The sequence below is a fragment of the Balaenoptera borealis genome (genome assembly GCF_965194805.1).
Source record: "Balaenoptera borealis genome assembly, chromosome: 14".
NCBI lineage: Eukaryota > Metazoa > Chordata > Mammalia > Artiodactyla > Balaenopteridae > Balaenoptera > Balaenoptera borealis.
In genome coordinates, this window is record NC_138875.1 from 42,090,596 (window position 1) to 42,105,694 (window position 15,099).

General features: G+C 38.4%; 1 protein-coding gene and 1 long non-coding RNA gene across 3 annotated transcripts in view; one reads left to right on the forward strand and one right to left on the reverse strand.

The window, feature by feature from the left end:
* The window catches only part of LOC309610897, a 66,710-nt gene extending 64,498 nt beyond the window's left edge, over positions 1–2,212 (forward strand). Inside the window, exon 2 of the long non-coding RNA XR_014234215.1 lies at positions 1–2,212. This exon is cut by the window's left edge and continues 27,853 nt beyond it. This is a non-coding gene — a long non-coding RNA (uncharacterized lncRNA).
* DTNA (dystrobrevin alpha) overlaps positions 1–15,099 on the reverse strand; it is a 385,212-nt gene that overhangs the window by 347,053 nt on the left and 23,060 nt on the right. The window lies entirely within an intron of this gene.

The following is a 15,099-nucleotide window of genomic DNA, read 5'->3' on the forward strand; positions in this document are numbered from 1 at the left end:
TCATCTCCCTCTCCATGTGTGACCCTGAAACCTGCTCCTTCCATTGTCTTCCCTATCCAGCTAATGGTATAGTCAGTTCCTTGCTACACAAGCTAGAAAATTCAAAGAAACATCTTCATTCCCTCTACACCTTCTCCTTTAGTCTTAAACTCAAGAGGTCACCAAATCTTGTCCAAATCGAATCCTCGATACCCTGCTTCAGTCCCTTCCCTTGTCCTCCCAGGAGAGCTACAAACCCTCTCCCCTGTCCAGTTACTCTCCATGTCTCCGTCTTCCAATCCCTCCGATGCCTGGTCACCAAAGCCGTCTACCTAAAACACGACCCTGACTACATGGTTTCTAATTTGTAAAATGTGTTCATTCCATGAATGCATATAAAGTGATAATCATTTGCCTCCTATCGTACTAGTGAGATGCTAACAATACAGAAACAGACAGATCCGACTCTCAGAGGGCTTACAGCCTAGCAGGGCAATAGATAAGTGAGTAGGCAATTCTAACTCACTATGCTACACACTCTTTTTGTTGGTATGCATAAGGTTCTATGACATTAGGGAAGGGGCAGTAACATGGACTAGGGAGAGGGGCATAAAAACAAAGGCTTCCTTTTTTTAAAAAATTTTATCTTTTTTTTTTTTTCTTGCTGTGTCTCGCGGCTTGTGGGATCTTGTTTCCCTGACCAGGGTTCGAACCCAGGCCCCTGCCGCTGAGTCCTAACCACTGGACCTCCAGGGAATTCCCAAGGCTTCAAGGTGTTAATTGCTAAAAAATAAAAACCTTCAATTGTTTCCTATCGCATATGGTGGATTCCAAATTCCATAGTTGCAACCTGGCATTCAAACCCTCCATAAAGCCGCCTGAACTGAGCTTTCCAGCATCTTCCCATGCTCTACAATCCAGTCAACTTGTCTTTTGACGGTTCCTCAGAGGACCCCAAGCACCAGCACCTTTTTTTTCTTTGCTTATTTAGTTGTCTCAGCCTAGAATAGCCTTCTGTTCCTTTATCATTTTTCGAGAAACAGCTTAAATGATCCCCCCTCATCAGGAAAGTCTGCTAAAACGCCCTAGTCAGAATTAATCTATCTTTTTCCTCCCTCACATCACTCCTTGCTTCCACTGACCAGTTACCCAGTTGGCTCTGTTTGACAGTAACATCTGCATGCGTCTTTTTCTTCCACTGGCCTGTGCGCTAATAGAAGGCAGGTGCCATGTCTCATTCATCTTTGCGTTCCCCAGAGGGGCTCCTACAATAACTGACACCTAGGAGTTGCTCAGTAAATGCTTGTTGAATTAAATTAAATTAAATCGTTGAGAAGGCATTTTTATTCTTTGTGATCTTCGGGCACTTTTCCTGAAAGGCCCTCTAGTCAAAGGATTTAACCTTTTGGCTGAAAATTTTCATGTTTCTTTCAACTCTGAGGGAGAGGATTTTTAACAGGAACGGGAAAAAAAACCTTCCACGTGGCTATTTAAAACTAATAAAAACAAAGTATTATCTTATTTTGTTCCAGGGCTTCTCAGATGCTTTTTAAAAACTGTTGAAACTCACAGTCAGAAATGGTTCAGAATTCTTACCTGATTGGACAGAGAACAATGAATGAATTTTAGATTAATTAAAAAAATCTGAACTGAAACTGAGGTACTCAAACTGCTCTGTACTGTCTGACTACAGTCTTAATCATTAAGCGTTTTGTGCCTGCATTTGCATAGTTGAATAATTTACATAGATTATAACCCAATGAATAAAGCGATAGCAAAAAAAAAAAAAAAAAGAGCAGAAAGTTATAACCTGGATAATGGGTGTGCAAATGAAAGGCAGAGGAGAGTAAAATGTTTTTGTTATCATTTACTTATAGCATAGTTGTAAATTTTCAAAGGAAAAAATAGCTTATTTAATCATGTCTTCATAACACTAATACAATAGGAAGTCCCAGAAGAGTTATGAGTATTTCTGAGGGAGATGAGGAAACAAAGCCTGGCTTAAAGTCACACAGAGAGCTGGGGAGATCCAGACTGGAATCCTTACCTCCTGACCATCAGTCCTCTGCTGGTTTTACTAGTGTAAGCTCCTGATGCCTCCAAAGGATCATGAATTACACTCGGAGTGGAAACACACAAATTCTAGGCTGAGGTGGAGACTTCTAACCAAATTGTGTTTCTCATGTGTCCTTCAATTTTAATATCAATACCATGTTCCCATTCAGATTCATCTCTTGACCTAAGTGTATAATCGCCTGTACTTTATATCAGTGGCTTTCCAGAAGCTGCTATAATTTTAAAGCATTAGAAAAACAAATTGCACAAGTTCTAGCTGCTGTATGATTGTACAGAAAGGTTCAATTGGACATTTGAAACATGCTGTAACTGTTTTGGGAGGGGAAGTGGGGGGAGAAAAGGGAAGGAGACCAGGGGCTGCTGATATACTAAGAGGAAGCATTCCCTGCTGATTCCTTGGTAACGGTGACAAAGAACTTTTGTTCTATACTTTGACTGTCAGCTGGACTTCTAGAAGCAGAGTGGTCAAGAGTGACAGTGCTGGATCAGATAGCTTGGGTTTGAATTTTGGTTCTACTATTTAGTGTGACTTCCAAAAATCTTCTATATCAGAAAAATTGGGATAAAGATAGTTATCTTCTTTATAGCACTGTTACTTAGGTTAAATGACATAATGTATGTAAAAGTGCTTAGGAAAGATTTGATACTTAATAAATCCCCAGTAATTTAGCTATTATTAGTAGTATTGGTGGTACAGAATTATTCAGGATGTTTTTCCATTTATGATAATACAATAAAAAGCAGAGATGGGGGGTTGGGTGGATATGGAGATAGGGCAACTGAAGAAAAGGAAGGGTATTGGTGGGAAGAGACTAAAGGTGATATTGGAGACAGATTTCCAAGTGATGCGCATGACACAATTTCATCAGGATTTCATTTTTCTTGAAGGAGAAAGATACCTAGATTAATGAAGCATGAACACAAGAGGACCAAGAGTAAATGGCCCATTTAAAACTTAATGTTTTTATTAAAGTGTCATCATTCTTTAAAGTTCCAAATTAGGATAAACTAGCCTTGATGATGTTCACATCCTCATTCTGAGCATCAGGCTCTGACTGGCCATTGTGGGAATTTGCTCTGCCCTGGAAGAGAGTGGGCCGGCCACTCTCCACCAGTGACCAGGTCACTCTCCACCTTCCACGAGCAAGAGTCCCAAACACGACGTCAACAAGTATTTTCTCAAGGATAAAGTAGCTTAGAGGGATCTACACGTCTCTTGCCTTCATTTATAACCTCACAGAGTGAAAGGAACATGTTATCATATCTATCTTTTCAGAGAATCCAGGAAAGCCCTCATAATTACATTTATTAAAAATATTTTGTGACTCAGCGTCTCTTAATAGCTACCAAAACTTTGGTTGAGAGAAACTACTGAAGAAGGTACTTTCTGAAGCACATTCTCACATTCTATTTTTCTAAATACTCCTGGTTATACTCCGGAATAAACCAGCCTTTCAGATAATCATGAATTGATACTGCATCATACTGGTGACTTTTAAAGTTGTTTTCATTAAAGTGCAATTTGGCAAATAACATCAGCGTATATTAAGAGACAGTCCAAGAAAAAAAAAACCTATAAAACATGTAACTGTATGAAAACAGTTGAAGGTTTTGTTCTTTACAGGACACAATGACCACTTTGTGACTGTCCATGGGGGAAATGTCTCTACCATTTCCTAGTCAGCAGCAGTCAGCCTTCTGCTAAGCAACTGATTTGTTTTCCTGTCATGGACACTGTAAATTGTATAATTCATCATGTAAACCCCTTTGCACTGGATGCTGGAAAGTCTGAGCCAAATTTTTGTCTAATCTCTAAAAAAATATATAAAACTTTTAGATATATTTTTGTGTTCTTTGGTTTTATTTCACTTTTCTACCATTATATTCTCTTTGCCCTATACTTCTCATCATTAAAAATTTATTTTTACCTTGTCATATTGTATGCTGAATTCAGTCATATGCTATAATGTAATGAATAATGAATGAATAAGTGAATCAGTACTTCTGATGATGAAGTTATACCATGCTATTTAATAGGACGAAGGACAGAGGGCATATCAATCTATATACCTATATAGAGTTCAAAAATTCAGATACCAACGATTCTAGAAGCAGGCAATCACTATTATGAGTTTAGTTGCTCAAACATGTTGGCTGTAATATCTCTCAGATTCTTAAAGTCTTTCTCTCATGGTGGCATGATGGCTGCTGCAGCTCTATTCATTCTGCTGTTGATCCAAACAGGAGGAAAGGAATGGGAGCAGAGCCAGTGCCAGTGGACAACCACCTGCATCTCAGTGGTTAGAACTGTGTCACATTGTCCCCATACTTACAAGGGAGACTAGAAAAGACAGTCTATAAACTCTACAACCTATAATGTAGGGACAGGCAAGTGAGTAGGGTTCAGATTAGGTACTGGGTGTGAAGACATGAATTCTGCCACAGCCATCAACCAAGGAAACACAACAATTCGTTAAAATGACCCTAAGCTTTCAACCGGCAGTTCAAGTTTGAGCCATATTCTCTAACTTCTCAAGAAAAATACAGGCTCACGTTTAAAATACAGAAGCACTTACCCAATTGGTAGTTTGTGTAAGGGGTACAACAGATCCTGATGATGGAAAGGCATTTTTTCTAGACAATTTACTAGGCCCTGCACCCCAAAGACTGATCTCATTACGCAACGTGGCACCAATGCATTAGTTCTGGGTGGTGCTTTTCTTTTAGAAAGTAGTTAACCTAAAACTCTTCAGTTACCCAGAGTGGAAATCATCATTTACTTAGCTCTATTTAAATCAGAAAAAAAATATATGAATATATTTGGTGCTGCTGAACGTGAAATTAACAAGGCACTATCTCGATGACTTTTGTTGTTACTATGACTTCCATGTTCCGCTTTGTAGCCACACCCTGTTGTACGAACTGATAAGACTAACCCATGACTGCTCGTCTGCTCCGAGTAGGCACTACCAGCTGGATTGACAATTCTAGAATTTTTCATGGAACGAATTCCAAGCTATGAAGTTAATGCTCTTCTTTGGTTCCAAATAACTTTCATGGTTAATTCTAATAGATCTGGCAGAAGTTTCCTCGGTTCAGTCAATTGTCTAATTTCAAGGTCTTGTCTAATGCATAATAGTTGTAGAGGAAATCCAGGTTTCAAGGGCATGCTTTCATTACAACCATATATTAGAAATAAATGGGTTTCTAAGACAGAAATATGGAGACTCTAATTCATTAAATGAGGAAATAAAAATAGAATTAGATAATAAATCAATCACAGTAGCAGGTATAGTCACATTTTTGTGTACTCCAGAGGTTGAAAACACTCATCTTGCAAATCCCCTGCTTAAAGGCTAGGCATAAGAGCACTTTCACTGGACAATAGGGGTCTAAGCAACTTCACTTCAAGGAGGAATTCACAAAGAATTTCCCAAAATAGGTGACAAATATGTAATTTGTTGGGTTTGACAGAATCTCAAGCAAAACTTGGGGTTTTGTTTAACTGCAGTATCTGGACTTATTTATCATGGTTTAGTGGTCTAGGTCACAGTTTAATAACTGAAAATTGGGTGTTCCAATCTCTGTCTTACCAATGATTTTCTCTGACCTTTGGTTAGGCACTTGACTCTACAGAAATATTTTTCCAGGTTTTTATTTTTGTTCTGTAGAATAACAATAACTTTTAAAAATGAGAGGTCAAATTTGCACGTCACAAAACTGGAGAAACTAAACTAATAACAATGTGTCTTCACTCAAAATATAGATTTGTTTTTGCCACTTAAATGATTTCACCTTTTTTTGCAGGAAGCTCAGCCTTGAACAAAAACAAAACGAAACATTGTCTTGTTTCACTGAGGTTTCTGTCTGTATCTAGAATGTCTACTATTAAAATGCCATTCTTTATAACTGTTGGCAGCATCTGGTGAACCACTAAAAATACACTTTTGTACAGGACTAAGGGAAGATAAGAAATCTATTTCTTGATGAGTAGACAATTCCCCTTGGTTTGGGGGAAGTGCTACTTGAAATAAAAGGGTTTGACTAAATGACCTTTTGAGTTCCTGTCTAATCAGTCTTACTGCTGCTCTCCTTCGGCAGAAGGAACTTAACTACTAGATCCAAGTATGGCAATGTGCACACACACACACACAAACACACCACATTTCATGTATGCATATATCTATGTGTACTTACATGGGAGGAGTCACAGAAAGGGCAGGTGTAGGAAGAGGAGAGAGGAAAACGAGTTATGGCCAAATGCTTAAAAAGTGATAAGCCTGAGAAAAGTAGCGGGAAAAGCAAGCAGAGCCTGCCATTAAATCCTGCCTGAGATTTTAGTGTCTGTTCCTTGTTAGAGAACGAGCAGATCATCCCAGTGCCCCTTGTGGATGAAAAACACATACACGTGCAAAATGATGTTCCAACTTTAAATTTAAAAAGTAGACCAAGGAACAGAAACTGCCTCTATAGAAGTGGCTTCTCTTCTCTTGCTCATTAAGAAAAACATCAAAATTTTAAGAATGGGCAAAAATACCAATTGTGCATCCTTAAACAAGTAGAAGGTCAGCTTCTTATGCTGGGGACAGTCAGATATTGCTTGCATGGGACTGAATCAACTCTATGAAGTACAGTTCCACAAAACTATAATTTTATATATTCCTATTATTAGCATTAATATATTTCTGTGATGATTTAAATCTAGAGTTATAGCAGTTTTATTTTATTGGTTAATTCTAATAATTATAGTAAATATTTTTAAAATAAGTGCCAGGCACTGTTCTCAGTATTTTACATTCAGCACACATATACTCACCACAACCCTATGATGTAGGTACCATTATTATTCCCATTTTCAGAGGGGAAAATTTCTAAGCAAAATTTCCCAAGAGCACACAACCCGTTAAGGGTTAGATGCTGGGATGTGAGTTCAGTCAATGTGGGTCAAGAGTCCCTGGTAAGAGTGCTTTATATTCACTGTATTTTCAACCAATCTAAAGAGTAAGAAGACAAAAGACAAAAGCTATTAAATCACAACTCTTTCTCTTTAAGTCCCCCACTACTTTTGTGTGAAACAAAATTTTATGAAGATTTGCTAATCTCTCAAGACTCTAATAGTAAAGCCCAAGTGAATAATGGACCTTTGGTTTTTAACCAGAACATGTGGGGTCATGTTCTTTTATCATATATCACCAACCACTCCTTTCTACTAGCAAACATTCTGCTACAGAGCATGGTTCAGTGTGCCAAAGGAACACTGAGTTCAAGGATGTACCAACCATCATAATCCTACAACCCTAGTAACCTACAAAAATGAGCACCGGGCTAGACCACAGGGGAACTGAGCCTAGCTTCAACTTTGTGACGTGGAGATGATATTAACCTATTCTCAGGAAGGATGAAAGCATGAATGAGAAGACAGATGCATTGATAACTTAAAATTCTTGGTAGCACCTTGGCTAATCCGTCTATTGCTTTTTCTGTTTTCATTATGTCCAAATATAATTCCATGGGAATTCTTAGAAATCTCATTCTTTTCTGTTTCCACTAAAACCTACTGGCTCTTCCTCAATCAATAAAACTGTGTTGAGGAATTATTTCTTTCTAGTTCTTCCACTGGGTATCAGAGGAGTGGTTTTCTTTGAATAGTGGGAAGGCCCACTATAGAACAATGTGATTGCTGAATAGACTCTCTTTTAACAAAAGATCTGAAGGATGAAGAACCTCTGGCCTCACAATGCTTTTTTAAAACTTTTACACCAAAAGTCTAAATACTCCCTCAAACAGGGACAGATCACATTCAGAACAGTCTAAGGTAGGTACTGATAAACTCCAGGAATCAGACAGAAGGGGCTCCAAGAGCAGCAGAGGGGAAAAGGAGGACCTGAGATGGAGAAAAGACAGAAAGTGAGAGGAAGTGGACAAAGGCATGGTGGTAGAGGAATGACATCCCTGCCCTGGATGTTCAGTGTGTGTGTGTGTATCTATATCTATGTCTATTTTTTTTTTTTTTTTTGGAGAGGGAGAAGCAAATGCTGTGGATCTGCCTGCCCCACTGGACACCCTGATGCCTTAGGGAGTAGAGTACTTATTCGTTCTCACTTTGCTCATTGTTCTTCGGGGATTCATGCAGACTTGGAGGGTTGAGCAACAAAGAACTCCATCTCAGTTTTCCTAGGAGTGACTGTTTCCACGTGTATTGAGTTGGCCAAAAAATTCATTTGGGATTTTCCATAAGATGTTATGGAAAAACGCTCATGAACTTTTTGGCCAACCCAATACTACTAAGCTGACATCAAATCTGATTCCTTTCAAAAATCTGTCACCTTGGGTATGTGTTGAATTTAATTATTTCCCTTTTTATGACCTCAAGACAGAATTAAGGAACTAGTGGGTTTAGGAAATGTAGCTGTCATCCAATCTACGCTAGAATTCATCTCTTATTATATGGCTCCAGGATGCCCCAAACTCACTTGCTATTGAGTGCTAGGCTCTCTGCACAAGTGATGAAGTTTAGTCCTCTAGCAGACACATATGGCTGGGCTGTCACAGCTTCTTGGAATATTTTTCACTTAGATTCTGAGAAATGTATGAACCTTAAAAAAAATCCTCTTGCGACTCTGCAAAGTCTTAAAAAAAACTATAATTTTTCTGCAAGCCACTGACAACAGAGAAGGCACACTATCTTTGCATACCAGAGCACCAGCCACCATAAAAAAATAATTCTGCCCTATCCAAATCCAGTAATGGATATCAATTACTTGGAAAACTGTTTGTGATTTAACTTACTGCTATCTCTTCAAAGAGGCTATTTATAATAGGAGTCAGATGATATCCTACCAAGCTTCATGAGGAGAGTAGTTTTCTGGGTTTCTTTAAGTGAGCTCACTTTCAGAAGATTTTTGATTGGTTCTTAAGACTGGAAAATTGCATTATTAGCTTTAGGTCCAAGGGCAAAAATCTATAATTTTTAATGGTAAATGTAAACAGTAATTATTGCATGTTGTTTGTAAGCAGTGTTGTTTGTTAGCATGTCAAAATAAGAACATAGGGGCTTCCCTGGTGGCACAGTGGTTGAGAATCTGCCTGCTAATGCAGGGGACACGGGTTCGAGCCCTGGTCTGGGAAGATCCCACATGCCACGGAGCAGCTGGGCCCGTGAGCCACAACTACTGAGCCTGCACGTCTGGAGCCTGTGCCCCGCAACGGGAGGGGCCGCGATAGTGAAAGGCCCGCGCACCGCGATGAAGAGTGGCCCCCACTTGCCGCAACTAGAGAAAGCCCTCGCACGAACCGAAGACCCAGCACAGCCAAAAATAAATAAATAAATAAAAAATAAAAGTAGCTATAAAAAAATTAAAAAAAAAAAAAAAAAAGAGTGAGCCCATGAAACCTAGGCCCTCACCCTCAACCCCAGTAAAACCACACCAGACCCCTAAGCTCTCTCTCTCTCGGAAAAAAAAAAAAAAAAAAAAAGAACATAGTATTTTTTTTAACATCTTTATTGGAGTATAATTGCTTTACAATGTTGTGTTAGTTTCTGCTGTATGATAAAGTGAGTCAGCTATATGTATACATATATCCCCTCCCTCTTGCGCCTCCCTCCCACCCTCCCTATCCCACACCTCTAGGTGGTCACAAAGCACCGAGCTGATCTCCCTTTGTGATGCGGCTGCTTCCCACTAGCTATCTATTTTACATTTGGTAGTGTATATATGTCAGTGCTACTCTCTCACTTCGTCCCAGCTTACCCTTCCCCTTCCCTGGGTCCTCAAGTCCATTCTTAGTTGGCAAAAAACCCCACGAGGTTAGGCACAGTGGTACAAAATGAAATTTACATTTTTTACAAGGATATTTTCATACAAAGCACCCACAGAGCACAGCAATTTACTACAGAGTTCTACTTATCGCTTATCTACTTATTTTGGCAGTCACCACTTGAGTTTGTAGAAAACAAAAGTACTATATATCTCCACCCACAGTTCCCTTGAGCAGTGATACTGTTTTAATATCTCTAAATGGAATTGATAGAGAATGCAGCAAAAAAGATCAGGAACAACCATCAGCATGATTATTCAAAAATTTCACACATTCAGTAACTTACTCAAAGCCCTAGAAGGCTTGACTATTGTCAAAAACATACATAGCAGCCCCAGAATACTGACTTTGCAGACAGTGGCCAAGACACTTGAAACATAAGAGTTCCCCTTATGTCTCCATTGTCAGATTTCATAAGCAAAATCAAAAATAGAAAGCAAGTAGGAAATCAACTCATACATTTCTACATATTAACAGATTAATTATGGAAAAAGCCACAATCATCTCAATAGACTGAAAATTCAACATTTTTTCCTGATTAATAAAATCTGATAGTAAAAGACAAAGAGAAGTACACATTTTTAACATGATAAAAGTGGTTGAAACATGTATGACAAAATTTAACTCCTTAATATATAAAGTGTTTTTATAAAGCAACAACAAAAAGATACACCCTATAGAAAAATAACAGTAGGAGGCAAATCACGGAGTAAATCAACTGTCTTCAAAACACTGAAAAAATGTTCAACCGTATCTTACTTAAAGAAATGTAAGCATAAGCTACAAAATAAAAATTTAAACTATTATACTGGCAATTACTAAAATGCTAATGCTCAGTATTGGTGAGGTTGAAAGAAAAGGGCTCTCTCATCTAGCTGGAAGATTATACAGTGATAAAATAATTCAGGAAAGTAATCTGTCAATGTATTAAAAAGCATGAAAAGTATATATACCCTTTGATCTAGAAATTCCATTTCTAGGAGTTATATATAAAGAAATCACTTGAGATAGATGCTCACAAAATTTAATGACAAGATTATCAAGATACTGTATGTTATAATGAAAAATATAAATAAACCAAATGTCCAACAATGGAATAATAGTTAAGTAAATTGTAAGTTCATATAATAGAATATTATTCATTCATCAAAAGTGATGTTGCACATGAATACCTGTTGATGTTGACGATGTTTATGATACATTCAGTGATAAAAACAAAGCTTTAAACAATACAACAGTATGATCTTGTTTTCATTCAAAATGATTATCTGTCTATCCCTCTATCTCTCTCTCATCTACCTATTAACCTACTACCTACATGAAAAAGGCTGGAACGATATTAAACATGAGTTAATGTTAGTTACCACTGTTTGGTGTTTTTCCATTTTCTATTATTTGTATATTATTCCTTATTATTTTTTCTTTTCAAAAAAATGAACAAGTATTACTTCTGCAATAATAAATCAAATGTTATTTTAAATTAAAGTATGTATATATATTTTTAAAAAATTAAAAATTAAAAACAAGAAAGCAAGATTATAAAGACTATGAAAATTTAGAAGTCATCACTAGATAATTTTTCATTTTATAACAGCCTCCAAACTGAAGTCCCAATGATAAAAGACAAATGATCTTGAAGTTTGAGCTTGAGTCATTCTACCTGCACAATCCTGTTTCCTTGACTGCAAAGTGAGACTAATAGGCCTGTTTTACTTGCCCCACAAGGTTATGGTGAGGCTCAAGCGAGATAATGTATGTGAAAACTGTGTGGGAAATGTCAGGTGTGATGTAAAAGTGAATATTATTATAATATGCCCATGAATGATATATAGGGTCTGTGAAAGGTTTCTTTTTTTCATTGCTATTCAGATGGATACAATACTTATAAATCATCTAAGGTGACTATATATTTTTCAGTAATCACAATTATTCTTTTCTCTTTCAAGTTTTCCACTTGGGCAAATGGGACACTTGAACAAGTAGTATTAAAACAGACTCTCAAAGTGTAAATATTTTTGCTTATGCTGCCATTTTAGTCCTATCACCATACAGTCATCTTTTGAAGTTAGCAGGAAAAGAAATGAAATTGAGTTCTTGTTATATTAAAACGGGAAAATTAAAAAGAGAAAAATAGTTTTGGAGGTAATTCTCATAATATTTTCAAATAACAAATACATTGGTAAAATTAGTTTCACTGAATGCAGTGATTCTCCTAGATTTTTGGATTTTTTGAAAAAGATTAGGCTACCTAGTGAGTTTGCAAGTGACAAACTGCTAGAGCAAGACAGGGCATCGCCTCCAGTGATGAGGGATTTGGGATTGAAGAGGGTCTGTAACAAAAAGTTACTCTCTTAAGTTTTACTAAATGAGATGAAAATGTTGATTTCTTTGCTTGAATGTTTTAATGAAGGACTGAAAGCTCATCCTTCCTGACTCTTATTTTGTAAACTTAGCCTTTCTGTGCAAGAATTTGTCTCCTGTAACTTAAAAGACTTCAACGAGAAATATGCATGTGGCCAGAACGGACATGCGTGTTCTGCTGCTGCCCCTGCTTGGGCCCATCTGCTCTGATGGCAAGATGCCCACTGGCAAGCTGGCCCATTCTACTTCAGCAGAGCTGCCAGCCTTCCAAGGTCTGTGTGTGGGTGCACTGTGGTGAGAGCTGCCTTTCCGCAAGGAGCCCTTCCACCCAACCTACACATGGGTCTGTTTGCACTTGAGCGCACTTGCTGGCTCTCATGTGTCATAAAACAAATGCTCCTAGCGTGAATAAAAAGAGGACAGAGCTGCACTAGTATTCCAGCAACAGTGAACACAGACCACACGCAAAACTTCCTATAGAGAATGGCTCATTCTCTATAGGAAGCCACCCACAGAAGAGTTCATCTGTATGTTTCTAGTGCAAGAAGTAAGGAGGTATATTAGTCTGAAGGTCCCAGAGTCAGCATTTTTATCATATCGTGTAAAAGTACGTTTCCCTCCTTCCTATGGTTCTATACAGGTCTGGGAGAGACAATAAGTGCGACTGGAGTCTCCCTGTCTATAGGGCACACACGACCTGATGTCGCATGCCATCTTTATAGCCCTCTTTCAAACTAGATCTGACAGAGCTGGAGCAAAGGCCAGGAGGCAAAGCCTAGTGGCTTCAGAATAGAGGGAAAATAGTGAAGTATTTTCATGACTAGCTGTTCTAGGAATGGCTGTGTTCTTTATAAATATTAAAGAGTAGTAACAAAAGGCAAACAAGATCATGAATAAAATGACTGACAGAGATCAGGGCTTATGTCATCTAAATTTACAGGAATTCCATGTACGTTTGAGGGGCAAAAATCAAAAGCATTGCTGCAGAGAACCCAGAAGGGTAACAACTACTGTGATTACTCATTCATTCATTCATTTATTCAACACATACTTAATGGGCACTGACTATGTGCCAAGTGCTAGGGATACAAAGGTGAACAAGACACAGATAGAATCCCCTGCCCCACAGAGCTTGCATTCTAGTCGGGGAGAGAGAGACAATAAACGATCAAATAAAGGTATGCTACAGTGTTAGGTAGTCATAAAGCCTATAAAGTGAAGCAGGGAAAAGGGGTAGAGAGAGGGGGGACTATTTTAGACAGAATGGGCAGAGAAGGCCTTACTGAGAATGATATTTGAACAAAGACCTGTGTGAAGTAGAAGAGTGAGCCACGGGAAGCTCTAGGGGAAGAGTGGTCTAGCTATGGGAAACAGCAAGTGCAAAGGCCCTGAGGTAGGCAAAAGCTTGGCTTATTTGGGGAACAGTAGTGAAGTAGAGAGAAGAAGGACAAGGAATAGAGTCATATGACATGAGTTTGGAGAGAAAGACTAACCAGATCGTGTGGAACTTGTGGGTAGTATTTGGTAAGGACAAGAATTTTTAACTTAAATGTGATAGGAAGTGACTGAAGGTTTTAGGCTGAGGGATGACCCTCTTTGATTTGCACTTTTATCTGACTGTTCTTGTTTTATCTCTGAAAAACTAGCCATGGGAAGCAAAAGCAGAATAGGGGGTCCAGTCAGCCAGCTATCAAAATAATATAGAAAAGAAATAATAGTGACTTGGATTGAATGGCTCTTGGTGGAAGAGGTGAGAAGTGGTTAGACTGGGATATATTTTGATGGCACAGCTGACAGAATGTACTGCTGGATTGGTTATGGGGTGTCAGGGGAAACGGGGGACAAGAATAACACCTAGACCTGGGCATGAGCAACTGTCAGGCTGCTGGGGACAGAGTGAGGGAAGCAGGGAGAGGAGCATATATCAGGGAAAAGAGTAATCAAAAGTTCTGTGTGAAATATTGAGTAAGCTGTTGTAAATAAAAGTCTATGGTTCAGACTTCTGTCATCAGAAAATACAGGCGAAACACCAAGAACTCATCAGTCACATAGTAAATACTCAATAAGTAATGGTTTTACTTTGTTGTTGTTATTGTTGTCACTGCCAAGCTGACGCTATCTGTTGCCTCTAAGATGTTACTCGTGGAAAAGGTTTGATGAATGGGAACAGGATGACTCAGATAGGACAGAATGTGTCCTAGTTCTGAACTAGAGAGAAGATTTGGGCAAAGTTATTAAGTGTTCAGAAGCAATAGTTATCTAGAAAGGAAACATTAGGAGAACAGCACTGGCAACACCAGAGCAATGGTCCTCAAATTCTAGCCTCACCTGGGAAGTTTTCAAAGATGAGATTCTAAAGATACACTTCAGATCTATTGCCTTAGAATCTTCAAGGATTGAGTCCCAGAATATATAATTTAAAAGCATCCCCTGGGTAACTCCATGTTTAAAACCACTGCCCAAGGACACGATCTTCCAAGCCCTCTAAGACATAAAATGTTTGCCAACACTGGCTGTTAAGAGAGCAGGACAGAAAGAACATCATGGTCGTCTTTCATCTAAAGTGGGCACATAAAGCCCATTTCTTAAGTACAACAAAGCACATCTATGAAAAAGAGGCTTGCTTTTCAAAACGGTGGTTTGGAGGCCACAAGAGACAGGAATGCTGTTGCACCTCAAAGAATATTTAAGACACCAGTTTCTTTTGGAACTGTAACTAGAGCCATTCATGGAAGTCAATGTTATTTGAGTCATAGGTACTATGGGATTTCAGAATATTTCGTAACAGGGAGTTAGTAACCTGGGGGCTACAAGAGGGTCTGTCTCCAGCAAACCATGTGACTTGAGGAAACTTTCTTTACCTCT